We start from the raw sequence: 9,939 nt of genomic DNA on the forward strand, positions 1-9,939 counted from the left end.
ACATGCCTAAATTATCACTGGTGTAGCAATTTGGTTCTAGAGTGTAACAATTAGTTAAATGGAGATGGAGTTCCTATTTACAGTATTAAAATGGACAATATTGTAAGTAGGGGCTCTCAGAACAATTTTAAAAAGTGTGGACTGAAAAAAATCACTAAATTTGTCTTTTGTTGGAAGTACCTGAACATTAAACAATATCCTGAAAACCCATATTATTTATTTTGTTTAACCTCTGAAAACCTTTCATAAAAGGAGGTTTGCAAGCCTATGCTGTATGTCTAATCTGCTACTTGATTTAAAAGCAAGCTTATTACGCAAACCTGTCAAACTGCATGTCTAGGCAGGTTAGAAACTAAGGAGAAAACCCCAAATGAGCTGCTTCCAGATTCAGTGATAAAACACTGTCTAGCCTGATCTACCAAACTGTGTCATACCAAAGAAGAAAATGTTCACCACCAATTCCCTCATAAAAACAATCAAAGCTGAGCGCAGACACCATATACATGTGACACATTTAACAATGGAGAAAGCAGACAGCATGGAGGATATGCCCATGTACCTCATAGATCTTGACAAGCTTGGTAGACTTCTCTCTGAGGAAAGTAGGAAGGTCAAGGAGGACCACGGCTCTCTTACGCTGGTTTGAGTTCTGCAACAAAGACACTGATCTGAACATTCTGATCATCTAGTGATCATAATTAATTTGAGTGGTACCCATTTCAGAAAAACAAATCTATCAGATTTTTTATTGGTTGACACACTGGATTTCATTTATCAAAGTAACAAATGTCATCAATTATGGTTTTTTTTTTTGTTAAAATACATTCAGTAATAAATTGAGCTTTGAAATCTAAGTACAAATGCCAGAACCAAAGTAAAGTATTAAAAATGCTTACATCAACATCAACAGACTGGACAAGGCTTCTGAGTTCTTCAATTCCTGAGTGTCTTGCATGATACAGCCTCAACAATCCTGGTAGATATTTGTCAAGACCATCAAAAAGGTTTTCTTAATGTCTGCAGATACTATTTGTTGAAATTCTGCTGCAATCTGATCAAACAGCACACATACAATATGAATATATTAGTCTTATGCTGAGAAGATACAGAAAAAGATGAAATCAGTTTGTTTTGAGATTGGCAGGTAGTTTAACAATCTTAATCATTTATATTGCAGTGGAGTAAACTGTTGACAAAGCCAAGCTTCACAAAGAGGATACTAACCTGTCTTTCCGTAAACAAAGAAGGCCACCTGATCATCACGTCTTTCACCAAGGGCTCTTCCTCAATCACTTCCTTTCACCTCAAAGAAAATGTACTGTCCATAAGGGCATCAACTTGCTTCCACTCCACCACTCTTTTCTTTATTTCAAACTCCAATGTACTTCTTTCTGTTTCAAGACTGTTAAAACTTTTTCCCAGAGGACAGTCAGGCAGAAAATTCACCTCTGATTTTTTAGGCTTCTTCACCATTCTAGTTTTTTTCCCCCAATGCTGACCTTTTCTGCCTGTTAACAGTGAGCTCTGAACATCCAGCAATGCGTAATTTCTGCCTGAAATTTCCCACTTTAAATTTCAGGCTGAACTTCCATCCATACCATTCACATGATGACCCAGGCTTTCAAACATGGATGCTTCTCTATCAGGGCTTTTGCAACAGCATTATATTGCTCTCCACTTGGATATGCCTTGATGGCATACATAGACTCTGCCAACTTGTCAAGAATGTCAGTTTTCATGTCTTTTGATACATTTAAGAGGGAGCCATTATTTAAATAAGATTCATTCACTTGCTTGAGTTTGAGTTCAACGTCAGAGGAGAAAGTTGGAATGACAAATGGATCTGGCCACTCTCGCAGATGACTGCAAGGTGAGTCTTTTGAAGAGGTGCCTAAGCTGGCAGTGTCTAAAGAAGAGTCAGAGAGCTGGCAGTCAACTGAAAACAGAGCAGTGGTCTTCTGTATTATCTCCCTTCAGGCACGTCGGATATGTTGGTTAAGTTACAAAGTTCATTTTGGAAAGCCGGGTCTTCAAATTGCAGGACCAAAACACTTTCAAACCTCAGCTCTTTGTGCAATATGGTGACCAGCTCCTGTACTGTCTCTTGAAGGCTTTCAAGTGAAACTCTTCTAATGTCATCAGGGGCAATGGCAACTTGGAACAACATGGCTTCTGAAGAGACTGTAAAGAGAAAAGAGACAAGTTAATGTTGTAATAACTGGACAACACAATTGTCAAGGTTTGGGATTTCTGGCCCCGTATACTGTAAAGTCTCAAAATAAACTGTCAGATTGCTGACTACTCGTCATAACACAAGCAAAAATCCCTATGCAGAGGGGAACTTAAATAATGAGAGACCGGAAACTGGTGAGTGGAATGCTGGGAGGAACCAAAGTGTCTTGTGGGCCATGACGTCATCAGGGTGAGACCAGAGGAAGGGATGGAATGCGGAAGTGACAGCGGGTGGTTGGTAGAATCTGGGAAGCATTAAGGAGGTGTTGTTTCAGTTTTTCTGCGGGAACAAGAGAAAGAAAGGTTAGTACCTCATCTCCATCCCCTGGCAGGATGCTGTACACTGCTCGTTGGGTCTTTTTGCGGCTCCCCAAGCGCACGTGCGTGACAATGTATAGATATTAACATATTCATTCAATGACACTACACACAAATCTAAAGATTAAACAAACACCACATAGTGGTCAGCTGATATTTTATTTAAAAAAAATAAGTGAAACCGGAAGAAGAATTTTTTTTTTCTTTTGTCATAAAATGATAAAAGTTTAACAATATCAATCACTTACTGTAACTATGCTGTGTCCCAGTGGACCAGAAATGCCTTTGGAGAGATGATTTTTTTTCCTTGGATGGCGTATGATGAAAGTGGGCTGTAGTCATTCAGGTCATATGGATCTACAATAATGATATCAGAGAACTTTCCTTTGCATAATTCAAAAACATCTGAGGTGTTCCACATACCATGCCGTATAAAGTTCAACAATGAATGAAGCCTTCTGAAAAATAATTAGCACTTTGAATATTTTCACAAAGTTATGCAGCCCACCCATATACCTCAGAGTACTTTGTGCTATGTAAGGATACAGCAGAGGTTAGACCAACAGACTCCACATTCTTATATTTACTCTGAATTGCTGTTTTTGTGGAGATCTCTAGAATATTTAGAGAAACATTTGTGACATTCACCACATCCAACGCTGGTTTAAAGATACTTGGCATTTCAAGATGGCAAGCAAGGAGGAGCTGAAGATGTGTGGACAGAGTGAGCAGTATGTTTCTGAAATTGTTCACATCTCTCACGACCTTTTTAAAAAAACTGTGCTTGCCTTCAAAGCGGATTATCCAAAACTCCAGTAAGGGACCAAAGCACAGAATAAGATGTGGGTAATGTTCTAAATCAGGGGTAGGCAACGTCGGTCCTGGAGTGCCACAGTATGTGCAGGTTTTTGTTCCAACCCAGTTCCTTAACGAGAACTCAATTATTGCTGATGAAGCACATATTGCTTAAGTGACATTTTAATGCTTCATTTTAGTGGTCTCGCTTGTTAAGGTTCTCCAACCTTAATTGCTTATTTCAATCTTAAACTGCTGCATTCAGTGTTTTAATTGCTCCTTATTAGCAATAAGATGTAAAAGACAAAGCAGCCAGCAGTTCTCCAGCTAGCTTTTTTCCAATTACATCTGTGTGTGTTCATCATGCACGGTTTGATTTAATAAAACACTTAATAGAAAAATGTGACAGACTGAAAATAATCTGTTTTAGGCTTCAAATTATTTGGATGATATCCTTGGAAAGGAAAAAAATCTACGATATAAAAGCCTTACATTGCACAGACTAACAAGCCATAAAATTAAATAAGGTCTGAGATTGGCAATGATTGGTTTCTAATTAAGCAATTGGGTTGGAATGAAAACCTGTAGCCACTGCGGCTCACCAGGACCGACATTGCCTACCCCTGTTTTACATCTTATTGCTAATAAGGAGCAATTAAAACACTGAATGCAGCAGTTTAAGATTGAAATAAGCAATTAAGGTTGGAGAACCTTAACAAGCGAGACCACTAAAATGAAGCATTAAAATGTCACTTAAGCAATATGTGCTTCATTAGCAATAATTGAGTTCTCGTTAAGGAACTGGGTTGGAACAAAAACCTGCACATACTGTGGCACTCCAGGACCGACGTTGCCTACCCCTGTTCTAAATAATGGTGCTTGGGCCACAACTTTAACTCTGGAAATGCCTCTTCAAGCAGATGTCTGTGGTCTGATATTTTAGTTTCAAGGTAGCACAGAGATTCATCTGTAAATTTAGAGCTAGACAAAATTTCAACAATATCTTTTAATTCCATAAGTATTCACCATGTCCTGTTATTTTGAAGCACTAAATGACCAATCATTAGGGGGATCAAACACAGCAGTGTCCAGTTTTCATGACCATTGCCCCCAATAGTTCTACTGACATTAAATGTTTTTGGTATTTTCTGAGGTCGATTAACACTATCAGCAAATTTGTAAGGGAATGTCTGAATCACATTGTTCAAGTCATCTAATGTAAAGAATGTTCTAGAAACTAAATTATTTAAACAAAAACTTACTTCAACTGGAACTATTCCCTCTAAGAGATCATGTAAAAAGTCTGGAGGGAATCTTGTGATGTCTGAAAATGAGACAGTCTGTTCAACACACATTCCCTCTTTACACCATCAAAACTTGTTAAACTTTCATTATGCTGCAGTTCAGATACACATTTATCAAGAGACTTGTGGGTTCTGAAGGGAAATGTACAGGGACAGTCTATGAATATACAAGGCAAAGGACAAGACCTCCCATAATGTCCATACCTCACTTTATAATGTCTTATTATTATACGCTGATTTCCTGAAGAAAATGTGCAGAACTTACAGGTCCAAAACATAAGGCACCCAAGTCTATCTGATCCAGTGCAATGTGAAGTTTCTGAAGAAAATAAATAAAACAAACATTAGCACGCCTTAATGTGCAACAAAAGCTGCTTTAAATCTATTCAAACAGACATCAAACAAGTTACAGAATACCAATTAATTTACTTTTAAAAATATTACTGTAATGGCTATACACTAAATGGCAATCATAACCTAACCTCAACTTGAAATACTGAATTTAAAAACAAATAATGTTTATATTAGTTTGGACTAAAATAGTCTAAAAGGAAAGTTTCCTTGCAGGAGCAAACTCAAAGTACAGTAAATCCTCATTTGAGGGAGAGCAAATGGAATAAAATAAGTAATTTCAATATATAAACTTTATCCTACATATGGAACTCCTGGTGGTCTCTAAATGACAAATACTGTATATTATATGTGTCCTAATGTTTCATATACTTTTCAGAAATCTTATCAGCAGAGAGTGAATGAGCTCAAACAATTAATTGAAAATAAATTACTTCTAAGTCTGTAAAAATGAAGTCAAGAAAAAAGCAACTTTGAATTTCAGTAATTTTGCATTTTTTAGATGTAAATAACTTTAATTAAACATACTATTATTATTTACTTTTTAAAATTAGAATTCTGTTTATAACATGAAACTCCCATCAGGAGAACATGCAGAGTGCCACATAGTGGATGGAGCGATCGAGCCACTTGGCACATTTTATACAGAACACATTGTGAGCATGAACAGACATAATTGCTGTTAAGCAGTTCTCCTAGAGGAAATGCTGAAGCCATTTGGCACAGTGAAAGTCAAATAAGCCCAACAAAGTCTGGAAACAAACTTTGGAAAGCTGCTAATGTAAGTAATACTATCTCCTATTTTGAGTAAGATCACACTTGATTGCAAAGAAAAAGACCGTGCAACTTGTGTGAGCCTTTCAAGGGCAATTTGAAACAAGTCACTGGTGACAGTATTATCACATCACTCTGCACATCGCTAGAAGTGGACTGACACAGGTGCTGTTCCACTTTCAATGAACTATCGCACTTCCAATGGAGAAACCGACATAGTTAATGTGTATCAGCACGCGCTCTGAACTCCCCACCCCAAATTAACTGTGTAAAGTGCATAATGCATCATGTTATATATGTCAGGAAGAAGAAGCCGACACGTTAGGATGCAACGCCACTTAAGTGTTCAACTTAGTTATAAGTGTTCAAGTTATTTGCCCAAAAGATAGCGACTGCCCCGAACTGAATAGAAAACAAAACGAGACGGGAGCTGCAAGACACTAATAACGTTTAAAGGCAGAGCAGAAAACACAAGCAGCAAAATAACAGTGAATCCAGTGCACGCCAGCCGGAAAAATTATTACAAGCTGGTGATGTATAGAGCAGGATACCTGGAACATCATGCCGCCTAACATTTGCCGACATAATCCGTGAAATATTAAAGTAATGCTGTAATTTTATGAATGATTCACTTTACAGAAACGTATTGCTTTGACTTAATATTACATGCTTCCAGATGATCGAAAACTGTAATTTTGCTTTTGACAATTAAATACTGAAATGGTTTTATCCGTGCCGGAAATCAACTTGGGAAAGCCGCTCGTTCTCTCTCCCTGTAAAATGATGCAGTGCAAAATTTAAGAATGCACACGTGCAGACACACAAAAGCTATGTAACATGTCACCATAAAGATAGGTTTCTACTTTACTGTGTTTTCTTTTATGAGCCCAGCTGAAATAAATGTGTTGGCGTTTTACTAATAAATACTGAAGCAGTTCTCTGCCCTGCGACGCCATGGCGGTTTAACTATTGAAAAAAAAACCTTGGCAGTTCTAGTGTTAATAATTATGAAGTTGGCTGCATTTTTTTTATTTTCTTTACTATGGAATAAAAACTGAAATTGTTCCAAAAATGATAAATGCGACATTCTACTTACTATTAAACCAGGATACTGTCTATTTGGATTAACCCAGCCACAGGGAATGCACAAATCTGTGTGTTTCTTCGTGCCGGTCCCAAGCCCGGATAAATATTTAGATGTTTGTGATCTGTAGCGATAGTAGGGAGCAGGTTGAGGAGACCCTAGAGAGGTGGAGATATGTTCTAGAGAGGAGAGGAATGAAGGTCAGTAGGAACAAGACAGAATACATGTTTGTAAATGAGAGGTAAGTCAGTGGAATGGTGAGGATTAAGGGAGTAGAGTTGGCAAAGGTGGATGAGTTTAAATACTTGGGATCAACAGTACACAGTAATGGAGATTGTGGAAGAGAGGTGAAAAAGAGAGTGCAGGCAGGGTGGAATGGGTGGAGAAGAGTGTCAGGAGTATTTTGTGACAGATGGGTATCAGCAAGAGTGAAAGGGAAGGTCTACAGGACGGTAGTGAGACCAGCTATGTTATATGGGTTGGAGACGGTGGCACTGACCAGAAAGCAGGAGGCAGAGCTGGAGGAAGCAGAGGTAAAGATGCTAAGATTTGCACTGGGTGTGACGAGGGTGGATAGGATTAGAAATGAGTACATTAGAGGGTCAGCTCAGGTTGGACAGTTGGGAGATAAAGTCAGAGAGGCGAGATTGCGTTGGTTTGGATATGTGCAGAGGAGAGATGCTGGGAATATTGGGAGAAGGATAGAGCTGCCAAGGAAGAGGAAGGCCTAAGCGAAGGTTTATGGATGTGGTGAGAGAGGACATGCAGGTGATGGGTGTAACAGAGCAAGATGCAGAGGACAGAAAGATATGGAAGAAGATGATCCACTGTGGCAATCCCCAACAGGAGCAGCCGAAAGAAGAAGACTGTCTATTTGGATTGACTTCAAAATAAAATGGCGCCTCCTCCTTAAACATAAAATGATTTTTAGCATTCCCCCTGCGCATGATGACGCAAACGCACAATTAACAAATGCCTATTGTGGAACCAACATAAAATAATAATTTGTTTCAATTAATTAAAAACGCAATGTTAATTTCCAAGACAAAAACACACATTTTTAGGTTATCTTAACAGCATTGGTGATTCTAAATTGACTTGACAAATAATTAAGTGTTATGACAACAAAAAGTCAAAATAATTTTTTACAGTGAGTAAAACTGGCAATGGAATTGAAGAATGGAAGAAACTGAAACACAGGGAACTCCAGTTTCTGTATTACATCTTGCCTGAAGAAGGGGCCTGAGTTGCATCGAAAGCTTGCATATTGTAATCTTTTAGTTAGCCAATAAAAGGTGTCATTTTGCTTGACTTCTTACTATAGTAAAATGTTTTAACTTTTCTTATTTGAAATATTTGCTTCCACTGTGATGAATCAAAAGGCCAACATTTTAAATATGTCAATGTCACTTTATTTATATAGCACATTTAAAACAAACATAGTAATGCTGCGGCCAAAGTGCTTTACAAAAATAGAACAAATTAACATAAAACATAAATAGAAATAAAATATATGAACATAAAATAAAATACATAATAAATAGAAGTAATGTTATATACAAAAAAAAATAGAAGTAATGTAATATAATCACAAAGAGGAAGCCATCAGTATTACTGAAGGTCACTGAATGCAAGTGAATAGAAATGAGTCTTTAATCTTGTTTTAAACAGTTCAATTGTAGACGAATCCTGTATATGATGAGGTAAAGAGTTCCACAGGCGAGGTGCAACAGCTGCAAAAGCCCTGTCCCCCTTGTTTTTACATTTGGTACGAGGGACAACCAGAGACAGCTGACCAGAAGATCTAAGCACTCTAGATGGCTGATGTAAAACACACAGTTCAGATAAATAGGCAGGAGCAAGCCCATGTAAAAATTTAAAAACTAGCAGCAAGATTTTAATATCAATTCGAAAACTGACAGGCAGCCAGTGTAAAGAAGCTAAAATAGGAGAGACAGAGTCATACTTTCTTGCCCCAACCAGAAAGCGAGCGGCAGCATTTTGGACCAACTGTAACCTGTGTATCAAGGATTTGTTAATCCCAGAATACAGCGAGTTGCAGTAATCGAGGCAAGAAAAAATAAACGCATGAGTAGCTATTTCACGACCCCTAGAAGATAAAAAAAAAGGCTTTATCTTACCTAATAGACGAAGTTGGAAAAAGCAACTCTTGACTACAGAATTTACTTGTTTCTCAAAAGAGAGGTTACTATCAAAGGTAACACCAAGATTGCGGACTTGAGGTTTGGAAAAGACAGAGAAAGAGCCGAGAAGACCAAGACTAATTTGGGCTTTAGCTGATGGACCCACTATAAGCACCTCCGTTTTATTTTGATTTAGATCAAGAAAATTATTAGCCATCCAGGATCTTAATTCAGACAGACAGTTGTGGAGTTGATTTGTTGTAGAGTTGCAGACAGGAATATAAACCTGAGTATCATCAGCATAGCAATGAAAAGAAATGTTAAATTTCCTAAAAATTACTCCAATAGGGTGAAGGTATATGGAGAATAAAATAGGACCCAAAATGGATTCCTGAGGAACACCATATTTAAGAGGAGCAGTAAATGAAGAAGAGGAATTAAAAGTCACTGAAAAGTGTCTACCAGTTAAATATGACCTGAACCAGTTAAGAGCAGCCCCTTTAAGCCCAACAAGATGTTCAAGCCACATCAGCAATATTTCATGGTCAATAGTGTCAAATGCAGCAGACAGGTCAAGGAGGAGAAGGACTGCCGCATCACCTGAGTCAGCAATAAGAGAGATGTCGTTGAACACTTTCAGGAGTGCCGTTTCAACACTATGATAACGCCTAAAGCCAGATTGGTAGATCTCAAATAAATTATTGGAGTTAAGTTGATCAACCAATTGATTATAAATAATTCTTTCTAGAATTGTAGCCAGAAATGGCAGTTGGGAAATTGGACGAAAATTAGCTAAAACTCCAGGGTCTAATTCTGCCTTTTTAAGACAGGGATGGACTGCAGCATGTTTAAAAAATGAGGGCACAACCCCCGAACTAATAGAATAATGATGATGGCTAATACGGGTGAGCCCAACACATCAAAGGCTTCCACTAAG

The 9,939-nt window shown here is 37.9% G+C and overlaps 1 long non-coding RNA gene across 1 annotated transcript; it reads right to left on the bottom strand.

Annotated features, from left to right (window-relative positions):
• Positions 1 to 270: 270 nt before the first annotated feature.
• Positions 271 to 5,153, bottom strand: LOC127528148 (uncharacterized). Its single transcript, XR_007935232.1, has 4 exons — positions 4,915 to 5,153; positions 1,225 to 2,181; positions 897 to 1,051; positions 271 to 649 (listed from the first exon to the last, which is right to left on the bottom strand). It is a non-coding gene; the product is annotated as an uncharacterized LOC127528148 (long non-coding RNA).
• Positions 5,154 to 9,939: the final 4,786 nt, after the last annotated feature.

Source organism: Erpetoichthys calabaricus, chromosome 1, assembly GCF_900747795.2.
Source record: "Erpetoichthys calabaricus chromosome 1, fErpCal1.3, whole genome shotgun sequence".
In the NCBI taxonomy this organism is placed as follows: Eukaryota; Metazoa; Chordata; class Cladistia; order Polypteriformes; family Polypteridae; genus Erpetoichthys; species Erpetoichthys calabaricus.